This window comes from Dendropsophus ebraccatus, chromosome 1, assembly GCF_027789765.1.
Source record: "Dendropsophus ebraccatus isolate aDenEbr1 chromosome 1, aDenEbr1.pat, whole genome shotgun sequence".
Lineage (NCBI taxonomy): Eukaryota > Metazoa > Chordata > Amphibia > Anura > Hylidae > Dendropsophus > Dendropsophus ebraccatus.
In genome coordinates this window covers 29,548,016-29,563,729 of record NC_091454.1, presented here as the reverse complement: position 1 = coordinate 29,563,729, position 15,714 = coordinate 29,548,016, and the positions used below count along the sequence as shown (strand labels likewise).

The 15,714-nt window shown below is 43.3% G+C and overlaps 1 protein-coding gene across 1 annotated transcript in view; it reads left to right on the top strand.

Annotated features, from left to right (window-relative positions):
• Positions 1–584: 584 nt before the first annotated feature.
• Positions 585–15,714, top strand: part of PCDH1 (protocadherin 1) — a 186,578-nt gene continuing 171,448 nt past the window's right edge. Inside the window, exon 1 of the mRNA XM_069969187.1 lies at positions 585–602. The gene's annotated coding sequence lies outside the window, so the exon portion shown is untranslated. The remainder of the gene's footprint in view (positions 603–15,714) is intronic.

Sequence of the window (15,714 nt, the reverse complement as noted above, 5' to 3'; positions counted from 1 at the left end):
AGGTACAGTAGATTCTAAGGTAATGTTATTGCTGTACATGGTTTTCCTGACAGCGCAGAATCTTTTTGATACAGTATAATCTTTCCTGAACGGTTCTCGCATGATCCTGTTTGGTAGTAAGAGGGTTAACCAGTCCTAAGCGTCCGTCTGCAACCCTACAGCCTCATTGCATAACATTGGGATCACATCTAGCATATGCTCGGAGCATTGCCAGCCAATGTTTGTTGTTTGCTCGGTCCGGCAGGGAGGGGGGGGGGCAGCTGACCGACTCTCGCACGCCGGTCGTCGTGACAGCTCGGTGTCCCCTGCTCGGAAGCTGACGGAAAAATCCAGCGTGTAGTGGAAGGAAGCCTGATCTCAGGGAAACGCAGGCAGCAGCTCCCTCTTTTATCAGCCGGTGGAAGTGCAGAAGCTTTGAACGCCGCTCATCCTCCTCCTCGCTGCCCGTCTCTTTTCCTCTGATACACTCTTTGCTTTTCCTATTTGCTTATTTTATGAGCCGGTGGAAGTCTAAAAGCGAGAATGTGATTGTGTTATTTAGCCGCATCCTCTGAAACAATATGGATTAAAAAGTAGGAAGCTGCTTTAACCCCTTGGCTGCTGTGAGTAGACCTCCTTTTATAATGGATCACCATGCTTCATGCTTTCCTGTGCTATTCTATGCTGATGTAGCGGAGCTGTGTGGTTGACCTGCAGTCCCATAGAGCTCTGCTACATCTGACAAACTCATATCTGCAACATATACTAATCATTCCTTTATTTACATAGCACCAACTTTTCCGCATCACTTTACATAGTAAAATAGTCACTTAACACATCATTTGCACACTATTTTATATATACATTAGTCTATCAGAGCTAAAATACTGGGAACACTGCACCCACACTGTGAAGCTGAGAATGGCTGAGAGGGTGATTTTTTTTTTTTTTTTTTTTTACAAGTCCAGCAATGGGGAAAGCCATTTACTGAGCCCAGGGCATCTTCCAGTAATAGGCGTGAAGGGAAACTTCCCAACCACAGGCTATGTAGACATTACAAGAGTATGGAATGTGACAGTATGATCAGATATGTAGACAAATCCCTTTAAATTTTTAATGCGCAAAGCTACTAAAATTTCCAACACTGTGCGGAGATTAGATCAACTTGCTTTCACATTTTATTTTCTCTGTTGTCTTAACGGACGTTATAAGACTTTTAAAGATATGGAAACGGTAGCGTGCTAGGATAGGGACTAGTTCTCCAGTTTATTTATTATTATTATTGTTGTTGTTGTTGTTGTTGTTGTTTTATTATTATTATTTATTATATTATTTACTTATTTTTATTTACAATTTATTATTTTTTATTATAGTTGTTCCTCCCATTACTATTATATTTATTTATGTAAATATTCTAATATTTTCTGTTGAATTATTATATCTGCTTGCTGTCAGTGTATGGGACCATTTACAGGACTGAAAAGCTCAACAGACCTAAGAACAGACCAGAGGCGTAACTAGAAATGGCTGGGCCCCATAGCAAACTTTTGATTGCCCCCCCAAGTGAAGTCATAACTACATAACTGCTAGCTCTGGTCAGAAGTGCTTGCAGTTAAAGGGACATTTGCAAAACCCAGGAGACCAGCAGGGCCACCCGGTGCTGCAAATGATGATGGCTCAGGGGGCCCAGTGTATTGCAGGAGCAGGCCATAGGGCCCCCTGATGCGGCGGGCCCCATAGCAGCCGCTATGGCTGCTATAGTGGTAGTTACGCCCCTGGAACAGACTTAAGATCATGTTCACACTTCTCAGGATTTCTATGTGGATACAGTTTTCACAATATCATTTCAGACCCCCAATGGAATTTACAGTCTGAAAGCAAAGGAAAAGCTGCAGATTATTGCCTTACAATGTACAGAGTGAAATCTATTGTGAATCCATAGTATAGTCTGCGGTGAAATCCACATACTGTATACCAGGGGTAGGGAACCTTGGCTCTGTAGCTGTTGTAAAACTACAACTCCTATCATGCCTGGATAGCCAAATCTTTAGCTTTGTCTGTCCAAGCATGATAGGAGTTGTAGTTTTGCAAGAGCTGGAGAGCCAAGTTTCCCTACCCCTGCTGTATACTATATCCCAGGTGGATTTTGCTGCTAAATCACATGGCAGAATTTGTCTGAACAAATCCTTATCAAAGCTGTGAGTCTGCTACAACTGTATCCAGTCTAGTCAATGGTCTGGGAGCTTCCTATGTCAGCAGCACAAATCCCTCTCCTGTCTCAATACAGTTGATCAATGTGGATAGAATTTATCAGTAAAGAATTCCAGGCTGAGGGTATGTTCACACTAGACTGAAATTCTGCAGATTTGTTGCTGGAAAATCTTTAACAAATATACAGAACACTGTGTGAATATACCCCTATAATAGAGAAATAGCCTAGATACAGTTGTATCCACATGAAACCAGGACGGAGTAAGCATCAATTTTTTATGGTCGCTATTCATTCAAAGCAAGCAGAGATTTTGGGGAAAGAAAAAAAAAAGAAAAAGAAAAAAAAAGCATGCAGCTTATAAGAATTTTTTTTTTCATCAACCAGAAAATCCCTGTAAGTTTTATACTTAACCTAGAGACACATCTATAAATATTTATACATATATAAAAACTTATTAAACATTTATAAAATCTTAAAGGGATGATCTAAGATTAGAAAAAAAATATAGCTGCTTTCTTCTAAAAACATGCCTGTGTGACATTACAGCTTCAATGGACCTGAGCTGCAATACAGTACTCAAACTTAGGACACGAGTGGCGCTGTTTTCCCTACTGAGCGTTATGGTAATAATGGAGAAATATCAGTGGAGGATGCGTGTCCTCAACAGATGACATAACATAAACTGGTCATCTATGAAAGAAGTCACGTGGCCATGTTTTTCTAATGCTGGACAACCCCTTTAAGTGTTCAGGATTTCACTGCACTTCTTGATGGGTGTATACCTACAATAAGTGTGTGCCTAAACTGAAATGGCTGACAACAGAGAAAAATAGACAATCCTCAGTATGGGATAAAGTAAACATCAAGGGGGCAGGGAGCAGCTGAAATGGCTGATAACAGAGAACAACAGACGGTCCACAATAGCAGACAAAGTAGCCATCATGGGGGCAGGGATTCTGCTATTGGTGATCCTATTGTGGCATGCTACAGTCAGTGTATACCTACAGGGTCGGACTGGCCCAGCAGAGGACCGGAGAATCCTCCGGTGGGCCCTTTACTTTAGAACCTGTACTAACATTGACTGATATGTCGGATCTTACTGGTTCTTTATTTAATGGGCCCCCTGGATCATTTCCTCTGGTGGGCCCCAGATACCCCAGTCCGACACTGTACACCTAGACCAAAATGGCTGATAACAGAGAACAAAACACAGTCTACAATAGTAGACAAAGCAGCCTTCAAACGGATAGGAATTTAGCTGCACTTCCTGTTGTTAATACACTAGGTACACTACAACCAGGGTGATAACAGAGAACAATAGATAGTCCGCACTAGTAGCCATCTAGGGATTTAGCTGCCCCTCCTATTGGTAATTCTATTGATATACACTGCAGTTTGCCTATACCATAATGGATGATAGCAGAGAACAACAGACAGTCTACAATAATAGGCACAGTAGTCATCAAGGGTGTGGGGATTTTGCTGTATTTCTTGTTAGTAAACCGGTTGAGGTACACCATAGTTAGTTAGTATATACCTAGTTCTAAATGGTTGATAACAGAAAGCAATAGATAGATGGTCTACAATAGTAGACAAAGTCGCCATCAAGTGGGTAGGTATTGGGATGCGATTTCCTGTTGGTAACAATATTGAGGTATGCTATAGTCAGCGTATGCCAAGACCAAAATGGCTGATAACAGAGAACAATAGACAATCTACAATAATAGACAAAGGGTGTAGGGATTTCACTGTAATCTTCACTGAAATAGGTACAATACAGTCAGTATAGGCCTAAACCAAAAGGGCTGATAACAGAGAACAATAGATAGATGATCTACAATAATAGACAAAGTCGCCATCAAGTGAGTATTCGTTGGGTTGCGGTTCTTGTTGGTAACATTACTGAGGCTTGCTATAGTCAGCGCATGCCTAGACCAAAATGGCTGATAACAGAGAACAATAGACAATCTACAATAATAGATTAAGAGTGTAGGGATTTCACTGTAATAGGTACACTACAGTCAGTATAGGCCTAGACCAAAATGGCTGATAACAGAGAACGATAGACAATCTACAATAATAGACAATGGGGGAGATTTATCAAACATGGTGTAACATGGCTCAGTTGCCCCTAGCAACCAATCAGATTCCACCTTTCATTCCTCACAGACTCTTTGGAAAATGAAAGGTGGAATCTGATTGGTTGCTAGGGGCAACTGAGCCAGTTTCACTTTACACCATGTTTGATAAATCTCCCCCTTAAAGGGTGTAGAGATTTCACTGTGCTTCACTGTAACAGCTACACTACAGTCAGTATAGGCCTAGACCAAAAGGGCTGACAACAGAGAACAATCGACAGTCTACAATAAGTATCTATTAAGGGGGCAGGGCTTTAGCTTCTGTTCCAGTTAGTAATCCTATTGAGGTACACTACAGTTACAGTTCTCTGGCTGATAACAGAGGACAACAGATGTAAATAAGGCAGTCATTGGGTTCAGTTTCACTTTAAGAAGCTATATGTGCTTTATGCTTCAGTCCCCGCAGCAAACTCTCTTTGAATAATGTATTTAAATGTTGGCAGCGAGCATGTGTATTGCACTAATGGAAGCCGAATCTCAGCCTTCCCTTCAGCCAGTCGCCTCCGTATTGTGATCTGGGTCAAGATCTAGGACTACACTGTGCTCTATATGTAGGCTCGGGTAATGTTAACCCTGGAAGCCGAAGACGTGTCCGAGAGTCGAGGTTTCTCCATTGCTTGCCTCATTCCAGGCAGACGGATATTTCAAAGCGTCATATATATTTTGTACATGTATAAGGTAACCAGGTTTCCCATGCTGGATGCTCATAAAAAATGCATGGCATGGAACTATATTGATGCCAAAGCAGGTCTACCGAATAAAAATTTCATGAGTGCCCTGCTTAAAAATGAGGTCTGGTCACCTTATACCGCGCAGCGTATGGATATGGCGGCTTTCTCCCACTGACCTTATGTCTAGGGCTGTAAGACATATTCCAGTAGGCCCGCTGTCATGTTTCCTCTACTGAGGTCATCAGCAACTTTCACACGTTCACAGTATAGATAGGAGGACTAAAAAAAACTTCCTCGCTCACGTTCTTCACACAGTCAGTCAAACTTGGGAAGCTGGGGAATAGTTTGGGAAGTAAAACAGTCCTGAGAGTCAGGAAATAGGGACGTGAGGCATGTGTCCTATCTTATCGGCTGTGCCGTGACCTCTGAGGTGACATGGAGGAAGATGAGATTTTAGAAAAATCCATATGAACATTGAGGTGGAGTTTTCTTTGTATGTTCTGGTGTAAATACATAGGAAAATATGGTATACATGGCGTATTTAAAACCTGTGCGACTTTGTATGAATTGGGCTTTAAAGTCGCACAGAGGGCAATTCATTTACTAACAATCACTATCACCATCCTTGAGTACTAGAGGTTGCACACTTTTATATAAGGTGTATGACTATGCCATCACTGTGTTCTTGGTACTGGTGTGACCTGTGGCGTTCATACAGGACAGATATTTGGTTCTGTCTACATAGAATTCTGGATGCCCCATTCATATGAATCATCTTTTGCAAAAAATCCTTCCACCTATGAAAGCAACAAGTTGAAGAGATTTGTTTCCTATCTCAATCCTCTGTTTTGGCTCAGGGTGTGTCAGTACTTACTGTATTTCTAGCATTCTATTCATAAACGAGGACATGGGATTATGGTAAATAGTGAGAATAATAATTTTTTGGTTTGTTCTTTTGATAAGCAGAAAAGATAGGCTATGCTTCTGTATATGTAGATAGATAGATAGATAGATAGATAGATAGATAGATAGATAGATAGATAGATAGATAGATTGATAGATGATGATGATGAATAGATAGATAGATAGATAGATAGATAGATAGATAGATAGATAGATAGATAGATAGATAGATAGATAGGAGATTGATTGATTGATAGATAGATAGATAGATAGATAGATAGACAGACAGACAGACAGACAGACAGACAGACAGATAGATAGATAGATAGATAGATAGATAGATAGACAGGCTGTGTCCATGTTTCCTGGCAGCCCTATTTCTCAATATGCTGGGAGTGAAATGCAGAGCCTTTAGGTTCGAAAGAACATGGTCAAACCTATACTTTCAACAAGTTCACTCATCATTAATATATTATATAAGATAGATGAATAGATAGATAGATAGGAGATAGATAGATAGATAGATAGATAGATAGATAGATAGATAGATAGAAGATAGATAGATAGATAGATAGATAATACATAGATAGATAGATAGATAGATAGATAGATAGATAGATAGATAGATAGATAGTCTCGTCTTCTTCCTTAAAGGGATTGTCCTCCAGTAACTACCAAATCCGGTTTGTCTAGTTCTCAGTATTTGCTGATGTCAGCTGCTAATGTCAGATGTACAGAAAAGAAAGGTGACAGCCACTTATATACACCTGTACATTACATACACATATAGGGCCCTGAGAATACGGTGTTATCCAGGTGATGTGGGCACTGGCCTAGAGTTATCAAAAAAAGGTCTGATGTGACCCTATCAACCAATCACAGCTCAGCATTTTTACTGGGGCAATTCCAAAAATAGAGCTGTGATTGGTTGGTACGGGCACGTTAGATCTTACTTTGGGGAGAGGGGAGGAGGCCGCTGCCAGACACTTCCTTGCTTGATGCTATGTGTGTGCAGGACATTTGGATCTCCATTATAAAGAGTTAATAAAGAATTAGAGTGGACCCCAGCCTAGACATATAAATCCCTACAATGTCCCAGGCCATAGCGGGGTACATATATATATGTATATATATATATATATATATATATATATATATATACACCATAGTTCTGTACATGCAGACTATACAGTCACCATACAAGTTAATTTACCTGATCATGAATATAATAATAAGGGGACAAGCAGTTTTGTGGTGATAACTATCCTCTGGATAACATGGAATTAGATAGGAAATGTCACATGAATTATTAGCTAGATGTTGCTTCCCAGATGTATACGGCATCGGGCCTATTCTTAAAGGCAGCCAAAACCGTGGCCGGAAACAAAGAGAACAATATCTGGAGGGCTTAGGCCCTTTTCCTTATGCTACATATTTTGTAGGATTAGCATGGAAAAGGCCTTCTTAGCCCTTGTTAGAAGAGCTGGAGAATATGGACTTATATTGAGGGATACGACATAGAGATCAGCGCTGGGAACCTTCCCTGACATTAACGTCTCATCCTGAGATTAGGGGAAGTGATTAAACCGCCAGGAACTTATTATTAGATATTTCTGTCATTAGATATGTGACTGTCACGTTATATCTATAGGTAATAGTCAACTAGGGGTCACATTGATGTAGTAGGACCCTGCAGATTTATCTCCCCAAGAGCAAAGGAATCAACACTGCAAAATATTCTGTCCTGGTTCTGAGTTGCCTTGATATCTGTCAGGACCGCTCTATACACATTAGATGATCGGCCACTACTACCACTTCTGGTCTTGTGAAATTCTACATTCCATTGCCGTACGTTTGCTGTGGAAGTTTTTCAGCCACCATCATTCTGTTCAATTTATCCTTACAGTACATTCTTATATGCTGCCTGAATGTGGCAGAAAACTGTGCACACATATTATTGCTACTGCTCTGGACAGTTCCTGTCATGAACAGAGGTGGCAGCAGAGAGTACTGTGTGACACTGGAAAGAATACATTATTTCCTGTAGGACATACAGCAGCTGATAAGTACTGGAAGACTGGAGATTTTTAAATAGAAGTAAATTACAAATCTGTATAACTTTCTGACACCAGTTGGTTTTAAATATTTTTAATACAGATTGAAGTACAGTATGCAACAGAGAATGATATCACAGTGTATGTGCATATACTCTTATACTATGCATACACAGAACATTCAAGCCAGATAGATAGATGATTAGAGATGAGCGAATCGAATCCGGCGAATCAAAATTCGCTGCGAACCAAGCCGTCAATTTGTTTCGTTCTGTAAAGTTAATTTCCGCCCAAGGAAATTCACAAAAAAAAAACGAAAAAAAAAAAAAAAACGGCGGCTGCACATGCTGGTTGGAGCGTCACTGGGCGGTACAAAGGGATTAACCATAATCCCTTATGCCTGTCCAATCAGCTGCAGGCCCCTCTGTGATGTCAGCACCGCCACCTCCATATAAGGCAGTTCAGTAAAGGAGGTGGCCAGTTGGCTGTGCATGGAGAAGAGAGCAGGATGGCAGCAGGCAGTTAGAGCAGAGCAGGGAGAGACTAACAGAGATATAGGGACAGAGAGGGGAGGATAGAAGGGCTGATTGTCGGTGATGGTTTGTTGTAGCTGCCAACCAAGTGTCCAGTTTACCAAGTAACTGGGAGCCTTTAGGAATTCACTGAGACCAGTAAAAACAAAGTCCATATTATTGACTCAATGGGCACTGGAAACTTCTATTGAGTTATAAAAATTTACTGGGATCAGTGAATGGAGCGTGCGCCTTAGGGTACTATTACACGGAACGATAATTGCCCGATTCGGCCGATTATTGCTCCGTGTAATAAAGACAACGATCAGCCGATGATTGTTGTCTTCGGCTGATTGTTGAAATAGGTTAGAACCTATAATTGTCGAGTAATAGTGGTGCGCGACTGACGATATATATTACCTATCCACGCTCCAGGGCTGCTCCTGCGGTCTGCTTCTCCCCGGGTCCCACGCGCTCTAGCTTCAGAGCGGCCTGTCAGCTGACAGGCCGCTCTGAAGCTAGAGCGCACGGGACCCGGGGAGAAGCAACCCGGGGAGAAGCAGACCGCAGCAGCAGCCCTGGAGCGTGGATAGGTAATGTACAGTATACCATCTAAGCAATGGCTGCAAGGACATCGGTAACAATGTCCATGCAGCCCTTGTTAAACGATTATCGGGCCGTGTAATAGGCCCAGTAAACGAGCGCCGATCTAGCAGCCCGTCTAATAGTACCCATACATAATCAGGGATCACACTCCACTCCTACTGCCTACGGTTCATTAGATTGGATGATTGACATTTTTTTTTTTAATTGTGATTTTTCCAATTTTTTACACTTATACAATAACATGCTTTAACAAACTCGATCACATTGGTTGCAATCACATTGAGAAACAGGTCGTCAGAACGCATCTCTGTTCTATTAGACTCATTCATATGTAGATTTATTGCTAGTAAATCAATGTAACACAGCATCCGATCCCTATACGTGTGAATGTACCCTAACCTAACAAATCCCCAGGCCATTGATTAATTAGGGAGCGGCGTGAGGTATGAGGCATGTAACGCCTCAGTGTCACCTGCTCCAGTATTGGTTCACACTGTACATAGGGAATGCTATAATAAGCCTCCTCTATGGAGCCTGTGTATACAGCACCAGGACACTGGCCGTTGTTTACAATGCCATTTCCCCCACTCATAAACACATAGGTGAAAGCCATTTACTTCCGTTACAAAGATTAAGAAAAGAAAAAATTGCATTACAGACCATTTAGAGAAGAGAAATGGCCGCGTTAGTCTCGGAGCCCGCCTCAGAATTTGATTTCTTTTTGATGCTATTATAGGAGGATTCGATGGCCACAGAGTCTTGCATCCATTTGGCCAAGTGGCTGTTGTTTTTAACCCTCTCCCATGCAGCAGGCTGCAGTATAACCATTGGCGGGCGAGCTCCTCCGAGCCTCCTCTTCTCCGGCTGATCCGGAGAGAAAGAGTTAACCCTCTCGGCACCAAACTGAATGGCATCCGCACGGCACATCAGTCTCATCTGGCGGAGGGAGGGTAATGCACAATATCTGCTCACGACAGAGCCATTAGAAGATCCTAGCCCACAGCCATTAAGAAACCGCTCCCATTCTGCATGAATGTAGAAATGTTGTAACAGAATATCGAGCGGCCAGGAGATCTTAATTCAAGTCATTGAAATCCTCAGACAGCAGGTTTACTGGGTTTTTTTTCATCGCCACTGGGCTCATAGAAGACTAGAGGTCGGATTATGTGCGGAAGCTTCTTCTCTTCCCTCTAGGGGTCTATAAAAACTGGAGATTAGAAGGGTCACGAGTATTCAATGCCGGCTTCAGATGTTGTGGTCGTGCAGTGATTTTCACCCAAAGCGTTGAATAGTAGTAGGGATATTAGGGGGGTTAGTTATAGGCTAGGACCACTACCACTGCTTACTGACGTCTGTCAGAGAAGCCTGGAAAAACATTCTGCTCTGAAGTCTAATGTGCACTCCCTATCCATAATCTTAAAGGTAACCTGTCACTTTTATGCTGCCTGCATATAAGCCATGGGGATGGTTCTGGAGATCTCTCAGCTAAAGCTTTGGCTGCCCAGGCATGTCGGGAGTTGTAGATTTGCAACAGCTGGAAAGCCAAGGTTCCCTACACCCTGCTATAAGTCTAATGCTGGGTTTACACGAAACGATAATTGGCCCGATAGTACGATTAACGATGTCGGAGTAACAGTTTTTTTTTTCAGAATGATCATATCGTACAGAAAAATTGTTTTGCAATCGTTTTGCGATCGCGCGCCTGCAGCCCGACCCCCCGCTCGCAGCCTGGCCCCCCGCTCAACCGCAGCCCCCCGATCGCCACCCCCGCCGCTCCGATCGCCCCCCCCCCCCCGCTGCGCAGATCGCCCCCCCCCCCCCCGCCGCCGCTCTGATCACCCCCGCCCCCGAGCATACGTTACCTGCTCTGCGTAGCAGGTCTTCGAAATCCCCGGCTCCCCTCTTCAGCACATCGATTGGCTGAAGAGGAGAGCCGGGAATTTCAAACGGCTCCTCTTCAGCCAATCAGTGCTCCTCTTCAGCACTGATTGGCTGAAGAGGAGCCGTTTGAAATTCCCGGCTCCCCTCTTCAGCCGATCAATGCACTGATTGGCTGAAGAGGGGAGCCGGGAATTTCAAACGGCATCGGAATCGGAGCGGCGGCGGGAAGGGGTGATCGGAATGGCGGACGGACTTTCGCGCGACGACTGTTTACACGGAACGATCGGCAAATTTTTTGCGATAGACGAACGACGATTTAAGAACAAGATAAAAGATCAAAATTAACGATTTTTCTTTCGTCGTTCGATCGTTCGCCGCGTTTACACGTACGATTATCGTTCGAATTCGATCGTAATCGTGCAAATTTGAACGATAATCGTTCCGTGTAAACCCAGCATTAGGGTCCATTTATACAGAAAGATTATCTGACAGATTATCTGCCAAAGATTTGAAGCCAAAGCCAGAAACAGACTATAAACAGAGATCAGGTCATAAAGGAAAGCCTGAGATTTTTCCTCATTTTAAATCCATTCCTGGCTTTGGCTTCAAATCTTTGGCAGATAATATTTCTGTATAAATGGACCCTAAAAGTGAGAGATTAATTGATCAAGGCCATTGGGGTAGAAGCCAACAGGGACCATTCCAATGATTCATGGATTGAGCAGCAGGAAAGTTTACCTACATGTCAAAGGTTTTTATTAGTAGGCTAGTACAAGCAGGGAGAGAAGAACACATCTGAACGCTTCTTTCCCCTCTTGTGCACACATCCATAGATTTATGGTGCATTTACACAAACAGATTTATTTGACGCCAAAGCCAGGAATGGATTTGAAAAGAGGAGAAATCTCAGTCTTTCCTTTATGACCTGTTCTCTGTTTATAGTCTGTTCCTGGCTTTTGGCTTAAAAAATCTGTGTAAACTCACCATTAGGTTGTGAGACTTTCGCTATTACATGGTCCAGAGCTGGAAGAGAAAGCACTTAGGGGGTGCGTTCACACGTACAGGATCCGCAGCAGATTTGATGGTGCAGATTTGATGCTGTGTTCAGCTATTTAAATCAAATCTGTTGCGGATCCGCACCATCAAATCCGCCGCGATACGGTGTGTGTGAAGCTTACCAGGGGGAGATTTATCAAACTGGTGTAAAGTGAAAATGGCTCAGTTGCCCTTAGCAACCAATCAGATTCCACCTTTCATTTTCCAAACAGTCTGTGAGGAATGAAAGGTGGAATCTGATTGGTTGCTAGGGGCAACTGAGCCAGTTTCACTTTACACCATGTTTGATAAATCCCCCCATAATGCCTATCTTCAGTTAGCGATCTCTCCTGACTGCGCGTACACATGCACGCTCAGCTCAGTTGAGAGTATGTCTTTTCAATAGACTCTATTAGCAGAGACTTATGATACCAAAACAAAAACTATTAAAAAAAACATCTCCCTTATCATCTGCCATCATGCAATGAGTTGGGATGTCCCCATACACAAGACATGACTGACCAGTCCTGTCAATCATCGGGGGTTCAGTCAACAATTGTATAACATGTCAGTGGACCTTAAAGGGGTTGTCCAGTGAAAATCTTTTTTTTTCTTTCAAATCAACTGATTTCAGAAAGTTATGTAGGTTGTAATTTACTTTGAATCTGAAGTCTTCCCATACTTATTACCTCTAGAAATGTTGTTTTCTTTTCAGTCTGATACAGTGCTCTCTGCCGCCACCTCTGTCCATGTCAGGAACTCTTCAGAGCAGAAAAGGTTTTCTATGGGGATTTGCTACTGCTCTGTATAGTTCCTGTCATAGACAGAGGTGGCAGCAGAGAGCACTGTGTCAGACTGAAAAAAAAAAAAAACATCATTTATTGCAGGACATACAGCAGCTGTACTGGTACTAGTAGACTAGAGATTTTAAAAAAGATGTAAATTACAAATCTATGCAACTTTCTGAAACTAGTTCATTTGAAAGAAAAAGATTTTCGCTGGAGTTCCCCTTTAAACACAGGGGTACAAATCTATTGTTTTGGCTTTCAAATACTGATGTGACTGGTATAGGTTGGTTGAGGCTCTGTAATCGGACCTGCTTATGATGAATATATAGCATACAAATACAGATTGTATACAGATACTATACCCAGTCAATAAGCTATAGAATGAAGCTACATCTTAGCAGACCCAGGCTCCAGGCGGCAAGGCCCTTGGGTGACAACAGGTTGCGGGCTCTGCCCGGCTAGTATGGTAGAGTTTATTAGATTATGTGCCCATTTTACAAAAATAGCCTTTATCTTGTACAAAAAGGGACAGGCGGTTCTTCTTCTGTCACTCATAGAAGATTCTGATGGTGAGTGAGAAAGAGTCTAAATATGGAATCCCAAATTGTTTATTTTTACATCCGTTCACTCCTTTTTAATGAAGGCGGCTGGAGGAAGAAGGGAAAAAAAAAACATCTCAGCTGTCAATCTTCGCCGCTGGTGAAGAAGAAGATGAGAAAGAAGATGATGAAGACGCGACTGGGGGCTGAACGGGTAATTTTTGCGCCGGTCGCTGTTACCTGCGGATACAGACAGATCTCCATCATACATTGGCGTAATCATTTGCCTCGATAGTTTGCAATCATTGCATCTAGAGTAGAACACGACAGATTTATGGAGCTCTAAGCAGGTTATATATAAATCAATACGGAGAACATAGGATGTGGGGCTCCGTGTCCTGCTGCAATCTAGGATCCCTAGGGAGCAGGCAATGTGAAATGGCAGGGGCCGATCCATTCCCAAACTTCCTCTCCCCGTGCTTAAGGCAATATCCAGACAGATGTAATTTTCTTTTTTTTTCAAAAGGGCTGTAGACACGTTATCTTTTCATAGGGTTTCTGTGATCACGAAGAACAAGGCCGCCTTCATTTCTAAGGTGTTGCGGAGAATTGTTAATAAACTCCATTTATGAAGAAAGAATCTTAGGGTCAGAGCCGCAGCCAAGGAATATATGTTTCCAAATAAAGAGAGCAGGAACCCTGGGTTAAGTTCACACAAGGATGGCTGTTAGAGATTAGAAAACAGCGCCACTCCCGTTCACAGGCTATGTCAGGTATTGCTCACGCAATTTAGAGAAGAGTTAAATCTTCAAAAGTTATCACCTATCTACAGAGTAACTATATATCTGATTGGTGGAAGTTTGACCACTGCAGCTACCTCACTTATTCAGGGTAACATGAGATCTTCATTCTCAGGGTGTGTCCACACTACGGAATTCTCGCCGGATAACATCCAGCGGATTCCGCCACTCGCCCCCGCGCGACTCTCTGCATGTCCCATAGACTCCATTTTTTCTTTTAAAACTCTTTTTATTCGAAGGTACATTCAAAAGAGAACAACAGCGGGAGCGCGCAGGGGGCGAGTGGCGGAATCCACGTGAAGTCATCTGCAAGAATTCCTCAAGTGTGCTCATACCATTACAAGGAGCCCAGCTGTCAGAGTGTGGAGAGTGGGTAACGGTTTGGATCTTGGGATCATCTCATTAAAGGGGTTATCCAGCGTGGGGGCTATTTTTAGATCTGGCCGGGGAGGAGGTGGCTGAAAGAAAAGACGTCCACTCACCTCCCCGGTTCCAGCGGCTGGTCCAGCATCACGGCACTCCGGTGCCCGGATCCCGCCGCCTTCACTGAGTGGCTGAGCCGACCTGAGACGTTACGTCTCGGGCCCGCGTCAGACACTCAGAAGCGGCCGGGAACCGGGCACCGGAGCGCCGCGATGCGGGACCTGCCGCTGGAACCGGGGAGGTGAGTGGACGTCTTTTCTTTCAGCCACCTCCTCCCCGGCCAGATCTAAAAATAGCCCCCACACTGGATAACCCCTTTAATGTGTGCCCCAGAGTCCCAGAAGATTATAGTAATCAAAGAGGAGAAGTGATGAGCTGACCTGTCAAACTTTTCGGATTTGTCAACGGTACCCAGTGTTGGACCCCCGCTGATCAGTTACTGATGGCCAATCTTGAAGATAGAGTGCCAAGGGAAAACTGTTTGGGTTCGCCAATGGTACCCTGATGTTGGACCCCTGCCGATCAGTTATTGATTACCAATCTTGAAGGTAGGCCATCAACCAACGCCAAGGGCAAATCAAAGAGGAGTAGTGACAAGCCGACCTGTCAAACTGTTCGGGTTCGGCAACGGTACTCAGTGTTGAACCCCCGCAAATCAGTTACTGATGACCAATCTTGAAGATAGAATGCCAAGGGAAAACTGTTTGGGTTCGCCAATGGTACCCAATGTTGGGCCCCTGCCGATCGGTTACTGATGACCAATCTTGAAGGTAGGCCATCAATCAACGGCAAGGGCAAATTGTTCAGGTTCGGCAACGTTCTCCGAATCTGAATGCTCTTCATTTGATTCTCTGTGTCTGGAAAAGCTTATGGATATATCCATGTTTTCCAGGACTCCCTAGGGTAGCGTCCAACTTCTGCCGCCGCGGCTGTTTTGTGTTAGGAGAACATTGACAAACCCGAATAAATGGCCTGTCTTCAGGATTGGTTATCAATAACTGATCGGTGTGGGTCCAACACCAGGTGCCCATCTGTTTGACAGAACAGTGCCACCCACATACACAGTAAAGATAGATGCAAGCAGACAGCTCCATACATCGAATAGTGGCCACGCTAAGTTACTGCAGCTCAGCTTCCACTGACAATCAATCAAAATATTTAGTAATGAACAAG